The sequence below is a fragment of the Schistocerca piceifrons genome, unplaced genomic scaffold (assembly GCF_021461385.2).
Source record: "Schistocerca piceifrons isolate TAMUIC-IGC-003096 unplaced genomic scaffold, iqSchPice1.1 HiC_scaffold_1682, whole genome shotgun sequence".
Classification (NCBI taxonomy): domain Eukaryota; kingdom Metazoa; phylum Arthropoda; class Insecta; order Orthoptera; family Acrididae; genus Schistocerca; species Schistocerca piceifrons.
The window spans coordinates 1,021,237-1,036,890 of NW_025727548.1; the positions used below are offsets into that span (position 1 = coordinate 1,021,237).

Consider the following 15,654-nt stretch of genomic DNA (forward strand, 5'->3'; position numbering starts at 1 on the left):
TTCTAGGGGACTGGTGACCTAAGATGTTAAGTCCCACAGTGCTCAGAACCATTTGAACCATTTACGAGATAATTTATCCAAAATTTGTAGACGTAAAGAGGATGGAGACGGTGTCACTTAACTTACGTGAAATACAGCAGACAATTAATATTCGTGCTATTGTTACTTTACACAATGCGTTAGAGGTAAGAACATGGCTTCAGTTAACACCGCGAAAAGAATAAATCATATCATGCTGTGACAGCAAAATTTGGTGTCAGTACTTCTTTACATGTTCACACTTTTTCTCAACTAGTAATGGCTTGATGGAGACCTCGATTGTTCTGGGCGGTTAACGTGCAGCTACTCTCGGAGATCCATTGTGGGTTGTAATTATCGTATGGCATCGGAACTCGGTAGATATGCTAAGGTATTAATGCGGAACCGATTTATGACGAAATAAAAGTAGTTCCAATTTTGGCCACCAGAGCGAAATCTGGCGCTGTACACCATCTTGTCGGCGTCTCTGGTGCTCAAGCAGAACAAACTGAGTAGGCATTGATTAATAATAAAATAAACACTATTCTTTGATCGACGTCTCTGGTGGTCATATAGAACAAAGTGTGTAAGCGGCGGTTAATAATGAGGTCAACATTATGTCTGGCTGACTTGTTTGACATTTCCTACCCAAAAACCATTCCATATCCATTACTCGAGGGAACATTTTTATACGTCTTTCTTGCACTGCAGTGGCAGATACGCAATTGACGGCATTAGAACATCTATCACTTTTGCCTGCCATATGATACAATATGATAATTACGGCCCACAAGGGACCTCTGTGAGCAGCTGCACTTTATGTGTAACCACCCAGAAGAGGACTGCGTTTTGGCTAATCAGGAAATGTTCCAACTGGACATGTTTGCCACGAAATGGTTTCGTCATACGAGAATAAACAGTTAAGAAGTCTGTGTGACACATCTGGAGGATACGAAACAGGGAAGGCGGAGCGTTTGCCTCCAAGAAGCAGCATGAGTGAAAGGAGAAGCATGAGTGACTGTGTAATATGGAGAATGAACAGTGGCGTTACTGTGAGACATCAGCACGCTCTAGGACTTCTTCTTCTAGGACAGCCTCCTTCACTTCTCCTCATCAGTAGATTTTGGTGGTATGGCCTTTACAAGCATTGTTAACTCCACTACTTGCTTTGCCCCATTGTTTCAGCGACATAGTGGTAGACGCAGGATTCGTCTATTGTTACTAGGTGACTAAAGAAGTCATCTAAATTACTCCAACACCCTTGTAACATTTTCTTTCCCGCACTGGTTCAGCAGGTGTACTGAATGGGTGTGATGGATGCCACAGACATTAGCGACGGCGAATGGCTGGCGCTCCTGAAGACACGCTCTCTCTCTCTCTCTCTCTCTCTCTCTCTCTCTCTCTCTCTCTCTCTCTCTCTCTCTCTCAGCACTGTAGCGCCATCGTGCAGATGTCGATATAGACCCACATTTCGCGACCTCTGCAAAAGAGGTCATCGAGTTACGACACCAATGCTATTCAAGTCTCAGATAGAACTGTACTTTTTCAAGTGTTGAACTCGTGCTCCAAGAGTAGAGTTGCAATTGTGTACATCAAGTGATATTTTGCTGTTCAAAACCAGTTGTAAATATTCGGCTCATTCCTATGGCAGTGAGTTGTATAAAGTTCCTTAATTATTTTTATCATTCTTGTAATAAAGTGAACAAATGTTTCATATGTTATAGTTTCAGTCAGCCATCTCCTACAACAATGAACGAATTCTCAGTTATGACCGGACAATTGCAGTTTTATCTTGTCATAATACACAACGTACTGCATGATACTGCATGTCGGCCATATTAGAGCCATTCTATTGCCCTTCAGATTTGGCCCTCTGCACTGAGCTATTTGTATATTTCAACTCTATCCTTACTGTCATTTCGCTTGTTCTGTTGTACATTTACCGTATATTCCTTCCCTCGGCAATTTTGCGGAGAATCTTACCAACACTTACCAATCTACTTATTTTCCAGCAGCCTTCTGTTATAAAATATCCCAAGATCTTGGATTAGCTTCTTTTTCAGTCTTCCCACAGTCATACGAAGTAGGAGAAGGAAGTCGTTGCTGGCAAGGTAAGAGAATACAACGGAAAGACGACGATGTGAGGCGCAGGGGGGAGAGAAGCAAAATTTGTTAGCCCAAAGAGGCAGCATGTATGACAATTGCCAGTGCAGAATGAACTGGGATTTTGTCGTGGAGAACAACTCCCCGTTAGATAGATTTTCCGCGACGCTTCGTCTTGACAGTCTCCTGCAACGACATGAGAAGATTTGACTAGTATGCCCCTTTGACGCTTTTCCATTTAAACAATGTCAGCATCACATTGTGACAGTCAGAAAAAACACTAATCATAACCACGAACTATGATGGTTGAGTCTTGCTGTTTTTTAGCCATGTAAATGACCATAAATCCACTGCACTGCTTCTCTATGTCGACGTTATAGTGTTACAGAGAACGCTCTTCCATGGTGATCAGGCTGCCGTAGAAATAATTTCGAGTGGACTGTCTTGAGGCAGATGCATCATTTCAGAGACAGATAGTCTTGAAATTCGTTTACAAAGTTGTCTGACCGTACGGAGAGCATCTGTGCCACCTTAGTAATGAGTCATATGATGACGTATTGTCGATGCCGTATTGATGCAGACTCTACAGACTTACCAACACACCATCAACTACAAAGTGCTGTTACCCTTCGGATGCAGAAAACGAATTACCACATGATACTCCACTTTACCAATGGGCTATACCGTACTGCGGTGGGTCCAGATCATTCTGTTATCCCTGAGACGGCCGGAGTGGCCGAGCGGTTCTAGGCGCTACAGCCTCGGACCACGCGACCGCTACGGTCGCAGGTTCGAATCCTTCCTCGGCCATGGATGTGTGTGATGTCCTTAGGTTAGTTAGGTTTAAGTAGATCTAAGTTCTAGGGGACTGATGGCCTCAGAAGTGCTCAGAGCCATTTGAACCATTTTTATTATCTCTGAGAGCAATCAGATTATTAACTAGTGCACCCTCCTGTCCGCACCCCGATTCCCACAACCATTAGCTCCTAACTAAATTTGAGAATATGAAAGATTTTCTTTGAACACTTATTTCTCAAACGACGAAAGATAAATGATTTTTCTTTAGTGTACATTAAACAATGAACTAATATGTCAATAAGACAGTTGGTACCGCTTATTTCTAACACCTTTCTTATGGAGTGATGGAGCAATTCTCAAAATACCGCAAGTGTTGCCTCCAAGCCCCCTTCAGGTAAGGAAGTTAACTATGCATCTTGAAGGTAGACACTTGTTACAGAACGTGCTTCCTCTCTGTAGCCTCACTTGCTTTACCTACACGCTGCTCCTTCATTTAAAGTCAACCACATTAAAGTTAATGCCCTACGCCAGTTGTTTGTAAATAAGTCGATTGCTAGATGCTTCACGTCTGAATGGACGGAATTGGAACACTTCAAGTGCCAGTGATTCATTTCTGACTACTGCCACTAATGCAATAACAGATCAGACCGACAACAAAATCTTTGGAGCACAGGTTCCTTCAAAGGAACAAGTGGATTAGGAACAGCACAGAAAATTTTGGATGGTAGAACCGAGAAGTGAAACACTCGTGTCTGGATTGTGAGTCCAGTATCTTAACCGCTGCGCTATCTCACACGGTAGCACTAATCGAGAGAAAATGAGATACGCCAGTTATTTAATTACTTCACCCAACTCATGGCCAAAACGCCAAAACGGACGTTGTAAAACGCTAATCATTGGAAATAGACACTTTACAGTTTTTCCGGTGACACGAAACTTACACATGACTTACAATGGTTGTTTCCTTGCACGTCATATGTATATGTGTGAAGACCAGATCTGTAAGGTAGATCCTCCTAATTTAAGTATTTTGAGATCATAAAATAATAGTCGGAAATAAATATATACGTACATATATACATACATACACGAGTGTTTCATATATATATATATATATATATATATATATATATATATATATATATATATATAAATAAGCACTGCAAGTAATGGGTTCATGGGTACGTGTCACTATGTCAGTAGTGAGTAACGAAAAATTGGGTCGGAAGGGAAGAGTGCGCTAGGATGGCCGAGGTTAGCACAAATCATAAAGTTCGGGTTCGTGTCTCAGTCCGGCACAAACTTTCAAGAATTATCGTTGATACATTTCAATGTCCAAAACGCTGCCAACGTTATTAAAATCTTTGAATAGTTAATTATATGGCCGCTGGATTTTCGGAACAAAAATGAACGGCATAAGTTGCACGACATATTCCTCACAGGTGGATGAAGAAATTATGTTACATGAACAGTGGTTTGGAAAAGCTTTGTTTCCATTTTACAACTCATTTCCCGCAGCCCATTTCTCATGGGGAACACACATGAATAGGACGTTAGAATCGTGGGGAGCACTCATACTAGGTGAAGTCCGGTTACATTGTGCACCGCCAGTGTTCTGTTTTACATGTCCCTGTTGCCATGCGACGTACATCGTTGCTTATTTGTGGGTAACATAAACAGCTACAGGGATCAGTACGACCTTTGCAAGCACAGAGATAAGCACGTAATCACATATTTGGCTCGTGTAATGGCAGTTTGCACAAATGCAGAGATGGTAGATGATGTTTGTACCGGGAAAGAATTCCAGGACGAAGGTGCCCCGACTGGATAACGTTCGAAGCCACTGATCGTTTTAGGAAACACGGAGCGTTAGGTGTGATACTACTCGAGACCAGTGGAGGCCTAGAATGACGAGGACTCCGCAACGGGAGGCGGCAGTTTCTCATGCGGCTGACGACGACCATAGTGTCAGTACAAGGCATGTAGCCGCAACATTGAATGTTGGCCACATGACTGTCTGGGAAATGTTACACGAGGATCAACTGTATCCATATCATTTACAGCACGTCCAGCCACTATCAGCAGGTGATTTTCCTGCACGGGTACTCTTCTGCGAATGGTTTATTCAACAAAGTGTCTGCACTAATTTTAGTGATATGGTGCTGTTCAAGGAAGAGGTGTCGTTTCAACGAGATCAAAATGGTTCAAATGGCTCTGAGGACTATGGGACAACATTTGAGGTCATCAGCCCCCTAGCGCTTTGAACTACTTAAACCTAACTAACCTAGAGACATCACACACATCCATGCCCGAGGCAGGATTCAAACGTGCGATCGAAGCGGTCGCAGGGTTCTAGACTGAAGCGCCTAGAACCGCTCGACCACATCTGCCGGCCAACGAGATTAGACTGTAAATTTGCACAATAGGCATGCATTGGCAGACGCCGATCCTCACCCAACAGTTGAAGCAAGACGTAAACAAGAAATTTCTGTCAGTATATGGGCCGGCGCTGTTGGTGACTGTTTGACAGGCTCAGCGGACAAAGTTATCATAATTTCGGAGAGAATGCTGTACCTGGTCGGTTGGCAGATATTCCTTTAGCTGTGTGACAAAACATGTACTTCATGCACGATGAAACAGCTGCCATTTCGATGTTAATGTCCGTCGGCTTCTAACAAGGGAACCTCCCCATCGCACCCCCCTCAGATTTTGTTATAAGCTGGCACAGGGATAGGCCTTGAAAAACTGAACACAGATCAATCGAGAAAACCGGAAGAAGTTGTGTGGAACTATGAAAAAAATAAGCAAAATATACAAACTGAGTAGTCCATGTGCAAGGTAGACAACATCAAGGAGAATATGAGCTTACGAGCGCCGTGGTCCCGTGGTTAGCGTGAGCAGCTCCGGAACGAGAGCTCCTTGGTTCAAGTCTTCTCTCGAGTGAAAAGTTTAATTTTTTGTTTTCAGACTATTATCAAAGTTCAGGCGCACACATACAATCAACTTCGCTCTCCAAAATTCCAGGATATGTTCAGATTTGCTTGGACATACGCAGGATTTGACGGTCTACACACGGAAACATTTGAAAACGTAAAAAACATTTGTTTTGACAGAGCACAGGGAAAACTGTGCGACTGTGAAACTGTTGCATTCATTTGTTGCAGTTTATGTGACAAACTCTTATGTTTTTATCACTTTTTGGGAGTGATTATCAATCCACAAGAAAACCTAAATCGGGCAAGGTAGAAGAATCTTTTTACCCATTCGCCAGGTGTGCAAGTTAGGTGGGTCGACAACATATTCCTGTCATGTGACGCACATCCCGTCACCAGTGTCGTATAGAATATATCAGACGTGTTTTCCTGTGGAGGAACCGGTTGATCTATGACCTTGCGATCAAATGTTTTCGGTTCCTATTAGAGAGGCACGTCCTTTCGTCTACTAATCGCACGGTTTTGCGGTGCGGTCGCAAAACACAGACACTAAACTTATTACAGTGAACAGAGACGTTAATGAATGAACGGACAGATCGTAACTTTGCGAAAATAAAGAAAGTAAATTTTTCACTCGAGGGAAGACTTGAACCAAGGACCTCTCGTTCCGCAGCTGCTCACTCTAACCACGGGACCACGGCACTCCTCAGCTAACAGTGGCCTTGATGTTGCACATCTTGTGCATGGACTACTCAGTTTGTATATTTTGTTTATTTTTTCATAGTTCCACACAACTTCTTCCTGTTTTCTCGATTGTTCTGTGTTCAGTTTTTCAAGGCCTATCCACTGTGTCAATTTATAACTAAATCTGAGAGGGGTGCGATGGGGTGGTTCCCTTGTAAGTAACGGATTCGGTAACAGATGGATAGGTGAGTTGGACCTGTTGCCTGGCCTCCATGCTCTCAGGACCTAAACCCACTAGACTTTTATTTGTGGGGTGCACAAGCTGTTCAGAGACCCCGAGCCCATGTTATGGAAAGTTGCGAAACCAAACTTAATAATCCAGGTATACATCAGCGCATCCGAAATTCACTATGACGACGCGCTGATGCGTGTATCAATGCCCACAGAGGACATACTGAACATCTGCGAGAAAGAGTTTCATGTGATATGCTGATGCGTTGTGTTCGTGCGTGTTTCCTATGATTAACGAGTTGGAGAAAATGAGTAATAACACGGGAACAAAGCGTTTCCAGACCCATGCTCATGTAACATAATTTCTTCATACACGTGTGAGGAGTGTGCCCTGCCACTTGTGCGGTACATTTTTGTTACACACTGTATATGTACGTGGATACTAATCCTCATTAGGTTCGCAGCACCCACCAAACGCTGGACAACACAGTCCCTTTGTACTGACGCAGATCAGCGTTTTCTGCCAGTATATTGTCAACTAAACATGACTGGGCCAGTCTCCTTTCGTACCAATAAAGAACAGCGCTTGTACCAGGAGGGGTCTGTAGAACACATCAGAACAATGCGGGGGCAACGTTTTCTCACAGCGAAGTGTTTACCAGTGGAATGAACAATTTATAGCAATGAAAATCGAGGAAAGAGCAGTATGTCCAGCCACCCAACCACATACACTACTGATGCCGAGACGGAGCAAGTCCATGACAAGGTTCCAAATATCCGATGATTAACTGTTGATGAAGTGGTAAATCGAATGCACATTGTTCTCCTTACGATATCAACTATAACAGACTTAACTTTCGTAAAGTATGTGAAAGATGGCTCCTAGAACAGTTCAGTCAAGAGCACAAATGCGACCGTGTCATAGCGTGTCAGTAGCTGCTCGACTCTCGTGTTAATGAAGATGACATGCTTTGGAAACTAGTCATCAACGGATGTTCCATCGCTTTGAGCCAGAGAGCATTGAAAGGAACAATTCTGATTCTTATACCAAAAGCAAATTACAGGCTCAATCCTCTGCAGGAAAAACACAAAAAGTTTTCTGGGATGCACGAGCGTAATTGTGGAAAATAGGGCCAACAGTGTAAAGGTAGTGTTACAGTGATACGATATACAGCGAGGTGGAACCTGCAATTCTAGAAAATGCTGAAATCTACTGTCACACGCAAGATGGTAATAAGAACTCCTCTGACAGCTCGTAAAATTGATGTTTTCTAGGTACAAATCCGGTTTTCCCGGTCTAAAGCCGCGTCATCAGGTGTAGCAATGTTAAAAAATCATTGTAGTGGCCACCGCTTCTGGTCAAGATATATTATTCAGTGAATGTTATCTACATTATGTTGGCGACAGTATTCACTGAATAACATATCTTGACTAGGGGCGATGGGTACACGTACGACCTTTCCCACTGTTGCATCTGATGATAGGGTATTAGGCCGCGAAACCGGTTGTGTATCAACAAAACAGCAATTTTATCAGCTGACAGCGAAGTTCTTAACATCAAGCTTTTCAACAGCTGCGGATGCCCAGAGTATGAAATACTTTGCCCTGTCAAACAGTGTTCTCTAAATTCTCATTTTAACGGACGCCTACAATTCGCAGCCCATAATATGCATTTAGAGGTGTTAGAGAACCTTACATGCAGTCCTGCTCTCACCGCATCTGATTTCCATTTGTTTGTCCCACTTAAAGACGGTTTGAACAGGCTGTTGACTCACTAGCGATGAAGAGGTGAACCAAAAAGTGCATAAGTGAATCGCTGCCCTTCCCTGAGGATATATGAAAGAGTATGCAACGATGGACTAAGTGAACTGAAAAGCAGAGCGACTATATTGAAAAAAATTTCATTGAAAATTTTGTATTGTTGTTATAACTAGAAAAATGTTGTGCAGACAGTTTTCGGCTTTCTCTCACAGTTTCTATTTCCTACCACACGGATCTTGCAGCAATCATTCGAAGTAAAGGCAGCAATTCGCAGTGCATCCACTGCTAGATGACCGACTGCTAGAATTGAACTGCGGGTTCAAAATCATATAACGCAGTTGCTTAAACATCTTGACATGGGTCTGATTACCATACCAGCAGAAACCACTGTGCTAGTATTCGAAGTGTCTTTTTCATAAGCTTACGGTTAGGTTTTTTTTTCCATAACTCTTCAGCCAATAGATGTGTTCCCAAAATTTCTGCTTTGTGTACGACGGACAATTTGCGAAGATTGAAAGGCTTAATGTAAGAATTTTTAGCATATTGTAGACCCGTCAGCAACTCTGATAGACTAATATTTTGAAGAATCAGCCTCAGTTACGCAAATTTTCTGGTCTTTACCAGATTTCTGCTAAATTAATCTAGCCTTCTTCAGAAGCATAAAATTACCATAACATGCCAGAGTAAGGCACAGCCAACATTAAAATTAAAACCTATGGTACCGTGGTACCATGTCGAATTAAAACTACTACTTCGACATGATACCACGGTACTATAGGTTTTAATTTTAATGTTGACTGTGCCTTACTCCGGCATGTTATGGTAATTTTATGCTTCTGAAGAAGGCTAGATTAATTTAGCCGAAACCTGGTAAAGACAAGAAAATTTGCGCAACCGAGGCTGATTCTTCAAAATGTTACAGTTTAATGCCTAATCCGTGACCTGAAGAAGAAGAAGAAGAAGAAGAGGAGGAGGAGGAGGAGGAGGAAGTAGAAAGAGGTCAGTTTGCTTAGCCTCCAGCAGCTGGTGAAGTCTCTTGTGTTCCAGCCACCCCATGCTAATGGGGGTCAACTTTTGCTGCTCCGCCTCACACTATGTTGCCCTCGTGGGAAGCTTTAGGTAACAATCCTATTCGTGTAGTCCAGAGTGACCAGTAAGTGGAAACATCCGGTGTGCAGCGTCGATCTGGCGCTTGTAAAACCCTTTGGTCTCCGCAACAGCATCGACTGACCGCTTCGAAGGGGACCGTGACAGCAAATTTATTGCATGTATTGTGGATCGGTGGATTCGTGACACAACTCGTTTCCTCTCTTTCCTACAATTTCCGCAGAAAGTAGTTTTAGAACTTGTTCATTTATCTTGCCATTTAATTTTTAACGAGCTACTGCAAAAAGGAATTGCACATGCTAGATTCGCTTCTCTTTCTTGTTTTGCTCGAGTTTCGAAAATTTAAAAAAATGAAAATTGAAAAAACTTCGCAGAATCTCGTTTGACAAGAAACAGGCTGTTGAGAGGGGTAGCTGCTTTTGCGTCTGGTACTGTATACATAAAGCGGAGGAAAGCGGGACCCGGCCGCGGTGACGGCTTGCAGCTGTCATGTCGCGGGCCGTCAAGCCGCGGGCCACTGGATACGCCGGAGTACCTGCTAAACATTCGCCCGGTCGCGGACACTTGTCAAGCGGGCGTTGCGCCCCAGGGGCAGGCCGGCATTTCTTGCAGCCGGCGCACGACGCAGAACGTCCGCGTCCGCCGTTTGTCTGTCAGACGTCGCCCGGCGTCGCGCAGCGTCGCTGCCCCGGGACAGCGCGGCCGCTCGGCCGGAGCGAGCGTTCGATTTACGAGGTTGGTTCGCGCCGGAACGCCGAAGGATGTAATTGGCTGGAGGCGCGCGCACCGAGCGCTGGACGGCGCTGGAGCCGCGCGGCGCAGCGTAGGAGGCGGCGCGGAAGACGCCGGCTCCTGCAGACAATGCTGGCAGCCGTTCAAGGAATGCTGAGCTGACGGCGTTCGGTGGCCCATGAATTATTACCGCCAGCTTCTTGTCTCCGGTCCTGAACAGCCCGTGACCCGAGAACAGGATGTGCGATCTGCAAATCAACCATCCAATTCTGCAGACAGCGGGTATTGCAACACTGCCTCGAGATGTGCCCGACAGATCTTGGCATTTCGTATACAGTGGAGACATGACGTTTCGGGTCCGAATCGTCGTATTAAGCGTACGTACTGCCGCTCACGTTTGGCCGCAGTGATGTACCTTTCCCTCCGTCGGTAATGCTCTCGGAGCTGCAGCTGCAAGCTTGGACTTTGCTTACATTTACAACTACACTCGGAAAACCACCGTTAAGTGCATGCCATAAGCTACCGGGGGTGGAAAAAATTACGGGAACACCAAAAGCACAACACATTATCGTGGATTATACGGTGGAGGGAAATTGTTGCCATTGAAACAAAACTTCCGGCCGTCTCCGAACGGATAAATAAAGGTATGGTATCGACTTCTAGGGATTCTTATACCACTCTTGCTAAAAATGTGTGGCAGGTTCATGTTCAAATGCTTAGAATGGCTCTGAGCACTATGGGACAACATCAGAGGTCATCAGTCCCCTAGAACTTATAACTGCTTAAACCTAACATTACACACATCCATGCCCGAGGCAGGATTCGAAACGGCGACCGTAGGAGTCACGCGGGTCCAGACTGAAGCGCCTAGAACCGCTCGGCCAAAATGGCCGGCAACAAGTTCAGTTGATAACGGCTAGCAAGCAGAGGTAACGATGATGTAGGTGGATGGTGAACATGCTCCCTTTCCTCCAAACTGGACCACAAAGGCACAACTGTAGTGAGATCTGGTCACTGTGCTGGCCAGACATGTGAAAACCCATTCTCGAGCTCGCAAAACAATTCCTGGACGATGTGAGCTGAGTGAACAGGGGTTGTGAAAAAATGGTTCAAATGGCTCACACCACTATGGGACTTAACTTTTGAGGTCATCAGTCCCCTAGAACTTAGGACTACTTAAACCTAACTAACCTAAGGACATCACACACATCCATGCCCGAGGCAGGATTCGAACCTGCGACCGTAGCGGTCACGCGGTTCCAGACTGTAGCGCCTAGAACCGCTCGGCCACTTCTGCCGGCGGGGTCGTGCCGTCCTCGAAAACAGCATTGGTGAACAGCTATTGAACAATGGGATGGATATGACTAGCGATAAAGGGCAGGTAACCCTTGGAAGTAATGCGAACTTCCAAAGTAACCATGGGACCACGGAATACCACGACATGGCTTCCCAAATGATCAACGAACCTCTGCCATGTCCCACTATTGGAATGCGGAAACATTGTGAAACCAGGGTCATCCGATCAACTGGCATTCTTCGTCTGCTCTGTAGTCTAGGTCTCATGACTTCGTGCATGCTTTGCCATTTTCTGCTTAGTGCCTCTCTTCGTGTTGTCAGGGTTGGTGAGTGCAAAATTCCTTTCTACAGTAACTTTTTCACATGTCGTCCTCTAATTTTTCGTCACAATCCTCTTCAATGAGTGTCCATGACAACTGCTAGTCACTCACTCTCGTCCACGTTGTGGCTTGGCTGATGGTGTTTTCTCGCTCTCCTTATATGTGGTATAAACCTTCTACACACATCAAAATTTTTTTTGCGTCACCCCAGTTCCCATAACTCCTAAAGATGACGTTGACTGTGTATGTTTTATCACAGACCCAGTCCCTTTGACTATTCAGTCACTAGACTGGCTCAAAGGTGTAAACAACCATGCATGAACAGCGCCTATTAGACGAAGGGGGTTTCGGCAGTCGATCAGTTCCAATCATTTCACCAGGAACGACGTATACGGCTCGCGTTGTCTGTAGTTCAACTATGCCTATACGGTCAATACCGAAGTTCTACGGCGTCCGCATTGTTACTTTCTGCCAGGAACGGCTCTCAAAAACGTAAGTGTCCAGGCGTCTCGGAGTGAACCAAAGCGATGTTGTTCGGACATAGTGGTGATACAGAGGACATGCCTCGCTTAGGCTCCCCAAGGGATGTATTGGATGACCGCTACCTACAGATAATGGCCCGCAGAACCCTTACAACAACGCCATCATATTGAATAATCCTTTTCGTATAGCCACAGGACGTAGTGTTAGGACTCAAACTGTCCGCAATATGCTGCATGATGCGCAACTTCACTCCCGACGTCCATGGAGAGGACCATATTTGCAGCCACGACACCGTCCAGCGCGGTACAGATGGGCGCAACAACATGCCGAATGGAGCGCTCAGGACTGTCAACAGGTTCTCTTCACCGATGAGTGTCGCAAACCAGACAATCGTCGGAGACGTGTTTGGAGGCAACCCGGTCAGGCTGAACGCCTAAGGCTCACTGTCCAGCGAGGTGGAGGTCCGATACGTGAATGCCATCCTCCGACCGATAGTGCAACCATATCGGCAGAATATTGGCGAGGCACTCGTCTTCATGGACGACAATTCGCACCCCCATCGTGCACATCTTGTGAATGACTTCCATCAGTATGATGTTTTCCAGACGTGAACCCTATCGGACATGCCTGGGATAGATTGAAAAGGTCTGTTTATAGACGTGACCCACCAACCATTCTGGGGGATCTACACCGGATTGCCATTGAGCAGTGGGACAATCTGGACCAACAGTGCCTTGATGAACTTCTGGATAGTATGCTACAACGAACACAGGCATGCATCAATGGAAGAGGACGTTCTACTGGGTAATAGACGACTACATGCAATGTGTGGTTTTCATGAGCAATAAAAAGTGCGGAATTGATGTTTATGTTGGTCTCTATTCCAATTTTCTGGACAGGTTCCCGATCTCTCGGAAACGAGGTGATGCAAAAGTTTTTTGATGTGTGTATATGGCGCTTTTTCAAACATTAAATACTTCTGCTCCTTTGGCTAAGGAAGCCCCCTTCATACGTGCGCAAAGAAACGATCCTAGCTCGAATTCACTTCTATCCGACGTAATGCACTCACATATACACAGAACACTATCCTGACCGTGCCTTTCGTGGTTCAATACAACAACCCAGCTTGCAAACTTGGCTAATATCTTCAAATATCTACAAACTTGCACTTATCGCCGAGTTCCCATATTTTTGACCAACTGTATTTCCCTTTCTTTTCTTTTTTAAATATTAGGTATTTACCCGTTACGTCCTGTTGTTCCGTGCCGCTATAGTGTGCGATTAGTTGCTATTTGATGTCTCCCCTTCCATCTTCGTCTGCCTATTGATCTGTTCCCTACTGGTCCTTATTTCATTACTCTTTTGTGCATTATATGACACAATTTGTGTAACTGTCTGATAATAAATAATTGTTTGATCAATGAAATGTAAAGTGCGCCGCAGGTGGAATTTCGGAGCATGCTGGATGAAATGTGAGACTTGATAGGATTTCTGATGGACTCGATGCCCCACTGCAGACTCCTAAGGTACGAGCATATGGGATTGGTTCCGAAGTATGTGAGTGGCTCGATGACTTCTTAAGTAATAGAACCCAGTACTTTGTCATCGATGGTGAGCGTTCATCGGAGGTGAGGGTATCATCTGGAGAGCCCCAGGGAAGTGTGGTAGGTCCGCTGTTGTTTTCTATCTACATAAATGATCTTTTGAATAGGGTGGACAGCAATGTGCGGCTGTTTTCTGATGATGCTGTGGTGTACGGGAAGGTGTCGTCGTTGAGTGACTGTAGGAGGATACAAGATGACTTGGACAGGATTTGTGATTGGTGTAAAGAATGGCAGCTAACTCTAAATATAGATAAATGTAAATTAATGCAGATGAATAGGAAAAAAGCCTGTAATGTTTGAATACTCCATTAGTAGTGTAGCGCTTGACACAGTCGATTAAATATTTGGGCGTAACATTGCAGAGCGATATGAAGTGGGACAAGCATGTAATGGCAGTTGTGGGGAAGGCGGATAGTCGTCTTCGGTTCATTGGTAGAATTTTGGAAAGGTGTGGTTCATCTGTGAAGGAGACCGCTTATAAAACACCAATACGACCTATTCTTGAGTACTTCTCGAGCGTTTGGGATCCTTATCAGGTCGGATTGAGGGAGGACATAGAAGAAATTCAGAGGGGGGCTGCTAGATTTGTAACTGGTATGTTTGATCATCACGCGAGTGTTACGGAAATGCTTCAGGGACTCCGGTGGGAGTCTCTAGTGGAAAAGAGGCTGTTCTTTTCGTGAATCGCTACTGAGGAAATTTAGAGAACCAGCATTTGAGGCTGATTGCAGTACAATTTTACTGCAGCCAATTTACATTTCGTGGAAAGACCACAAAGATAAGATAAGAGAGATTAGGGCTCGTACAGAGGCATATAGGCAGTCATTTTTCCCTCGTTCTGTTTGGGAATGGAACAGGGAGATAAGATGTTAGTTTTGGTGGGAAATACCCTCCGCCACGCTTTGGGAGTATGTATGTAGATGTAGACGATGTTTTGCTCTTGTAGAGTACTTAAAGATCTAGTGGAGTATCGAACACTTTGTTATCACCGTATATGGAAAGACTTAACCACTATCTTTATAAAATCAGCAGTCCGTTAAGCGAAGTTTCATTGAGCGCTGTGACCGAGAACAACGTTTCAACACATGACATTTTTATATGGGGTCTGTTCAAGCAATAACGGGGAATTTTTGTTATTTGGAGGGAATGTTATTTATGGGTTTACATGAATGTTATGGGCGTGAGAATTGGGCCCATTAGATATTTATTCGTAAGACAATGATTCTTCTAATCACAAAATGAATTTGGAATGATTTGAACACTTTGTGATGTGGTTTTTAATCTAATCTATACTCGTAAAAGCGCGGCTTTGTGAGACTTCTTTTTTTGGGGTGGGGGGTGGGGGGTGGTGGTGGGGGTGGAGGGGGGAAGGAAACGCATCAATGCAATATAGTTTTTGACCAAAAATTCACGATCAGTCAGTGAAGTGTGAGCAAGTGCGTCGGAGTGGAGCACAAACCATGAATTGTTTAACCACACAAACGAAATTAAAGTAGTATCCTTTAATGATCGATGTAATAAGAGCAACGCATGGAGCTCTATGCTGTTAAAATCACAGTGAGGTCAAGCTTTATATTTGATAAC

At 44.5% G+C, this 15,654-nt stretch overlaps 1 long non-coding RNA gene across 1 annotated transcript in view; it reads right to left on the reverse strand.

Moving 5' to 3' along the window:
* LOC124735541 overlaps window positions 1-15,654 on the reverse strand; it is a 524,395-nt gene that overhangs the window by 351,656 nt on the left and 157,085 nt on the right. The window lies entirely within an intron of this gene.